At 53.5% G+C, this 6,410-nt stretch overlaps 1 protein-coding gene across 1 annotated transcript in view; it reads right to left on the minus strand.

The window, feature by feature from the left end:
- RAI1 (retinoic acid induced 1) overlaps positions 1 to 5,747 on the minus strand; it is a 217,507-nt gene extending 211,760 nt beyond the window's left edge. Inside the window, exon 1 of the mRNA XM_083711245.1 lies at positions 5,345 to 5,747. The gene's annotated coding sequence lies outside the window, so the exon portion shown is untranslated. The remainder of the gene's footprint in view (positions 1 to 5,344) is intronic.
- Positions 5,748 to 6,410: the final 663 nt, after the last annotated feature.

Here is a 6,410-nt window from a genome sequence, read left to right on the forward strand (position 1 = left end):
TAAATTAATTTAAGAGGACTTTATCTAGAGATGATTTGGGCTTAATGAATGGGACTAATTGAAAAAGGAATTGAATTGATTTGGAGCAGGATCTGTTGGGAAATTAATTGGGGACAAATGAATTGAGTAGGAACTGATTTGGGATGATTTGGGGGTGGGGGGCAGATTAATTGTGCTTATCTGGGGCGATACGGATAGGAAATTAGCAGGCTCGCCTTGTGCCGCCATTCAAATTCTAAACCTGCGTCTGTACATAGAAAATGGCAGTGGCAGATGGGATGCAAATTTTTGTCCCCTTGGCCCATGCCCGGCATCTTTTGATGCCCCTGGTGATTTGGAACCGAGAAGTGGCAGATGGGGAAGGGTTAAGCACAGGCACTCCTACACAACTGCTTCTCGCTTCAAATTCCACCTCCCCACGTGGCTTTGCACTTTAAGAATAAACACCGGAGTCCAGCTGCTCACGTTTGTTGCGACACATTAAGTATCCCCTGGCTCAGCAATTCTAAGTTCAGGACTGCATTCCCAACTTTTCCCAAGAGAAAAGAGGGATACCCTTGTAGCGTCACTGCTCTCATGCCCAGGGCCTCTCCGCTGTGCTTTCCCAAAGGCTCTCCTCCAACCACGACAGGCTGCATTCATGGACTCTGATCTGCAGTAACACTGTCCTGCGCCGATTTTCAAAGCGGCTCCTCTTTCTTTGGGTCAAAAGGTACGCCAAGAAGTGAACGTTCTTGTCCCGTGCTTTGTTATCAGCAGATTGAAATCGACCTCCCCGGCTGCGGGGTGAGAAATGACAGGCTGCGTACAACACACTGATCCTTGGGGCTCGCGCGCATGAATTTATGTGCACATCCACTAGAGGGGAGCTGAAGCCTCTCCACGCTTGCGGGTGCTGCTGCTGGAGCAGGGATGGCAAACCTGGGGCGCCCCAGACGCCAGCTCCCATCTGCCCCAGCCAGCAATGACAACGGTCAGGAATAGGACTTAGAATCATAGAATTGCAGAGTTGGAAGAGATTCTGAGGGTCATTCTAGTCCAACCCTCTGCAATGCAGGAATATGCCGCTATCCCATTCAGGGATCGAACCTGCAACCCTGGCGTTATCAACACCACGCTCTGACCAACTGAGCTATCCAGGGAGCTTTCGCCTAGCAAAAACTTTGAGAACCTAAAGAAGAAAAGTCACTTGATCCAGGGACCGCCTGCATTTATATTGGATTATTCCTACCTCCTTTTCTTAATGGCGCCTTCTCTTGCCCAGGCTGCACAGAAAAGGCATTTTGGTTCTGGAAATTTGTTCCGATTGTGCAAATAAAATATAACTGATAGAATCCTACAGTAGAGTTACCAGACGTCCCCGGTTCCCGGGGACAGTCCCCGGATTTGCAAATCTGTCCCCGGACAAATTCTGTCCCCGGAATGTCCCCAGATTTGCAAATCTGTTCCCGGGAAACACGGCAGTGGCAGCCTCAGCAGCCCAGAGCCAGCCTGGTAGTGCAGTGGGCTCTGGCTGGCTTCAGGAGCTGCTCACTGCCATGGCACCAGCCATTTTTCCTTGCTGGAAATCCCCATATGATGTGTCTTGTGCACAACAGATCATATGGGGACTTCTGGCAAGGAAAAATAGCAGGCAACATGGCAGTGAGCAGCTCCTGAAGCCAGCCAGAGTCGACTGTGCTACTAGGCTGGCTCTGGGCTGCTGACTGCCTCTGTCGCCACCACTGCCGAAGGGGAACCGGGGACATTCAGCAGTACAGATCTCCTGCCCCCTTTGTTTTGACCAATCAGGGGAGGCTTAGGAGTTACGGACAGGTGGCCATTGCCCAGTTTTTTAAAAACTGCACATTTATGTTTCACAGGGTGCGAAAGAAGGGCTTTGCACCTTGCCTGGTAGAGAAACTGTGCGCCTAGTCACGGACGGGCGGCGCGCTGTTGCCCAGTTTTTAAAAAACTGCACATTTATGTTTCACAGGGTGCAAAAAAGGGCTTTGCACCTTTATAGAATATGCATGTGTGCTTGGGCCCAGAGTATTTTGCCTCACCATCCCCACTGCTGACTCCCTCTTAATATTCAGCTTCAAAAAAAATTTTTTTTAATCCCCAGATTCATTGAAAAAAATCTGGTAACCATATTCTACAGGATGGTGTGTTAGTGCGTGGAAAACAGTCCAGATCCAAGGACCCTCAGCCATGCGTGTCCAGATGGTGGAGGTGTCAGGAGTCATCCAGGAATCTTCACCTGGTCACAAGTGGTCGAAATCCAGGTGAAAAAGGCACCTGGCTAATTTTGAACACTGCACCCCAGCAGGCCTGGCCAATGTTCAGGGACAGTGGGAATTGCAGCCTAAGCACTTGCACAGGACAACAGATTTCCTACCCCTGGTCTAGCGAGATGGCTTTAAATAAGAACCAGCCAGTTACATGGAAAAGTCTATGTCGTGCCTATTTGTCGTGCCTAATTAAGGAACCTCCAGGTCCAGAAGCAATATACCTGAGAGTAACAGATACAGGGGAACAGGCTGACTTGTAGGGCTCACCTGCAAGTTCCCAGAAGTATCTGGCTGGCTGGTGTTGCACTGGCAGAGGAAAGCAGGTTCGGGTGGACCTTGACCCAAAGCAGCCCTGACTCGAGGCCAGAGGGTGTGGACCATGTTTACCTGTGTTCACTGAACGGGAGACGTATTTCCTACGCAGGAAGCATGGCCAGGTCAAATGCAACTTTTAAAACCAGCACATAGATTTGTCGCAATGCCCTTATGCGCAGGAATTGCATACACACAGCCAATATCTTTGCAGTTCATGTACACCCACCCTGAAGGGTACGCATATGCAGTCAAGACACATGGGCTTTTCACGAAGGGAAGATGCACAGCGGCCCACAGGGCTGAAGCAACTACACTTTGCACATGCTCAGAAGACACAGGGCGGTTTATCACCAGAGCAACAAAAGGCAGTTGTATGCTAAGCTATGTGAGTTGGTGCATCCCCTCTTCAAAAATCTCTTTTTCCAGTTATATTTTGTTAAATTTTCAAAGTTTCACGTATACACTCCAATGCATAATATTTCTTCTTTTGTTTTGCCAACTTCCCACCCCGTTTTCCAGTGTTTTTATTTCTCTCCCTTTGTTGCACCTATCTTCTATCTCTTATACCGTGACAAAAATACAATAATCTCTCATTCCTTCTGTTGCTCCGAGTTCAAATCCTGCTCATGAGCTCATCGTACCATCCCCTCTTCAAAAATCTTGCCTCGCCTGAGAACTCAGGGAAGCCTTAGGCAACATTCCCACCCTCATCTGCCAAGTGAGGATCATCTGGTCTACCTTACAGGACTGTTGTGAGCGGTTACTAAGATAATGGGAAGCTATTTTGAGCTTCTTCCCTAAATACTATATGCATGTTAAATTTTATTTTTAAAAATTATGGCATTAACTTTTTTTTTGTTAAACCATCCAGAGAGCTTTTGTTAGCTGATGGTACAGAAATACCGAAAAATAAAATACATAAGACGCGCTATCCTTATCATCGCCATTTCCTCGCTTGCTGCCACGATGATGGATGTTTATAAATCGCTGAGGCTCACCACAATGCCATAGCACTAGGCAGCAACGTTAAAAACAGTCCCTGAAATTAAAATTTAAAAGAAAACAAAACCAAACGCTGCCTGCGAGCAAACTCATCCTTCTGGGAAAGGGGAATAAATAAATAAACAAAAGCTTTCAGCATCAGAAGAAACGTCTGCAAAAACGAAGCAGGCTGCCTAGTGGGGCACTGTGCTCCCCGGACCACAACACCGCTGACGCCATCCGCCCCCATTCTGGGGCCGAGCAACGGATTCGGAAAACACCTTCCGGGGCCCAGGCCGAGCTGTGGGGCGCCCTTCTGATTCCTCCGCCTGCACCGTTGCAAGGAAGCCTGCGAAGCCTCTTTCAAAACAAGGCTCTGCAGCTGCAGGCCTAAACCCGCAAGCCCAAAATCACATCTCGCCTGTCATTCTGAGAGGCCCCTCTTCTTCCTTAGGCCCCCTGAGCGGGTTTCTGGGGGTGGGGGTTGCAACTGGGAAAGCAAGCGTTCTTTCCAGCCTCCTCTTGCTCACAAAGCCCTGCCTGAGAAACTGAATACCCTTCCCATCCGACCCCCATCGCTCCCTGGACTGCGGTGGTGAGCTGGTCCGCCAAGGGCAAGGGAGACAAGGCCTCGGGGGGGGGCACCCACCTGCCCCCTCTCCAAGGTTGGCGTTTCGACTAGGACCCCAGCCGGTGCTAAGGGTGCGAGCCACGGCCCCCATGGCACCGGCTGGCTCCTGGGTGCCAGGACTCGTCTGCCCCAAAGCCCTTGGCACCCCACACAAACACACAAAGCCAAGAAACAAGCTGCTGTCTGGACCCCCCCTTCCTTTCTTCCTCTCCCTCGCCACTTGGAGGTTTTCTCCCTTCTGCAAAAACAGCTTTTTCTCTTCCTGGAGGCAAAGCAAAACAAAGACGCACACTCACCAAGCCTCTGCTAGGCCCAGCCCCAGATGATATTTTCGTTTTTCTGCATTCCTTTTCTACCCTCTCTCCAGCGGCTGATCTCTGGGGAAGGGCCCTCTCTCAGCTTGGGACCCCCAGAGGACAGGCCTGGCAAGCGAAAGGTCCCGGGTTCAAGCCTTGGCGAAAGGGCATGGCAATGGGGAAGCCCCTGCCAGTGTCAACAAAGCTAAGCGAGTCAGTGTGGGGCAGATTCCTGGGCACGACTTGAGGAGGGTAGCCCGGACTCTGTGAGTCCTACTCCAGCGTAATTCAAACAGGGCACGTACCACCAAGAATAATCCCACCATATGTTACAACACCGCCACCCCCGAGACCACCTAGGTTGCAGCCCACCATCGTAGCGCAAAAGAGGTGTGGTTATTTGATTTCCGTCCTTACCCACGCGATTTGGCCCTACCCTGGATCCTGAACGGATCTTTCACTTGGGTACTTTGAGGGTTGGGGGAATGCGAGAGATCAAGCCAAAGCACCCATCCTCCCCGCATCCCTCTCTCCATCCCGCTCCGTGTACGCGTTCCCACGACCGCCTCGTTCCCTTCCGCGCCCATCGTTCCAGCGCCGCCGCCCCCCAACCTCCCCGATCCCCGCGCTCCCTAACGCGCAAACGCCGCTCCCCGCGCAAGCAAGAATGCGAAAAATGCGCGCGCGCGCGTGGATGGCTCTGCGGGTCTGTGCGCGCGGGTCTGCACCTCCTGATCCCGGAAGGCTGGTTCCCCCCCCCGCTCCCTCGCACCGCGCGATCCTCCCAACGCGCGCAGCAAACGGGTCCAGGAGGACCAGATGTGGGTCGCGGGCACCGCGGCTCTTACCTCGCGTCGCCTTCCCCGCCGCCCTCAGTGTGCGCAGGGAGCCGCCTGCTGCTGCTGCTGTTGCCGCCGCCGCCGCCGATCGCCAGGGAAATCCGTGCCGGAGCCAGCCATCCTCCGAGGCGGATCCCGTCCGCTGCGCGCTGCCCGCGATCCTGAGGCTCGGGAGCGCAAGAGAAATCGGGGAGCAACGGGGAAGGCTGCAAGGTTGGGGATGGGGCGCGAGGGGGTTTTGCGTGGAGGGGGGGGTCGTGTGAACGGGGAAGGCGAGCCCGGTGCAGCCCCGTCAGCTCGCCAGCTTAAGCGCAGCGGCGGCGCCCCCGGGCCGGGCCCTGATCCTCGGCGGCTCTGCCTGCTGCTGCTGCTGCTTCTTCAGCAGAGCCCGTCCTTGCCATAGCGCGGCGGGGAAGTGAAATCCCACACTGCACAGGAAGAGACCGAGGGAGAAAGAGGGAGGGAGGGAGGGAGCTGGCGGGGGGGGGGGGAGAGAAGAAAGTTCAGAGGCAGAACTGGATGCTGTCGGAAACGCACGCTCCGATTTCCCCCCGGGGTGGGGGGGGGGTGGCTGGTGGGGGTGGCGGGGAGAGCCAGGTGGCCTTGCCAAGGGCAACAGTGCCACCTGCTGGGGGGCTCGCGGCGCTTCTCTACTCCCCGCCCCCTAAGTGTGGGGGCAGGGAAAGGCTGCTCAGACTCCCCTCCGAGGAAAGCTTGCGGCGTTTTCTAGTTCAGGGCAGGTTTCCAAGCCTGATGAGGAGCGGTTGAAGGAGCCGGGTATGTTTGGTTAGCCTGGGAAAGAGGAGATATGAGAGCCACATGGGTCTAGCCAGGATTTTTGTGGGTGGGGGGGGCAGAACCTCAGTTAGTTAAATATTTTTATTTATCTCCTTTTTATTTTCCCCCTTTGGCTACACCCATGGAGAGCCACCTTCAGATATCTCAAGGTCTGTCACAAGGAAGAGGGAGCAAGCTTGTTTTCTCCTGCTTCAGAGGGTAGGACTCGAACCCATGGCTTCCACTTACAAGAAAGGAGATTCTGACGCCACATCAGGAAGAACTTTATGGCAGTAAG

The sequence above is a fragment of the Podarcis gaigeae genome, assembly GCF_964106915.1.
Source record: "Podarcis gaigeae genome assembly, chromosome: 14".
Lineage (NCBI taxonomy): Eukaryota > Metazoa > Chordata > Lepidosauria > Squamata > Lacertidae > Podarcis > Podarcis gaigeae.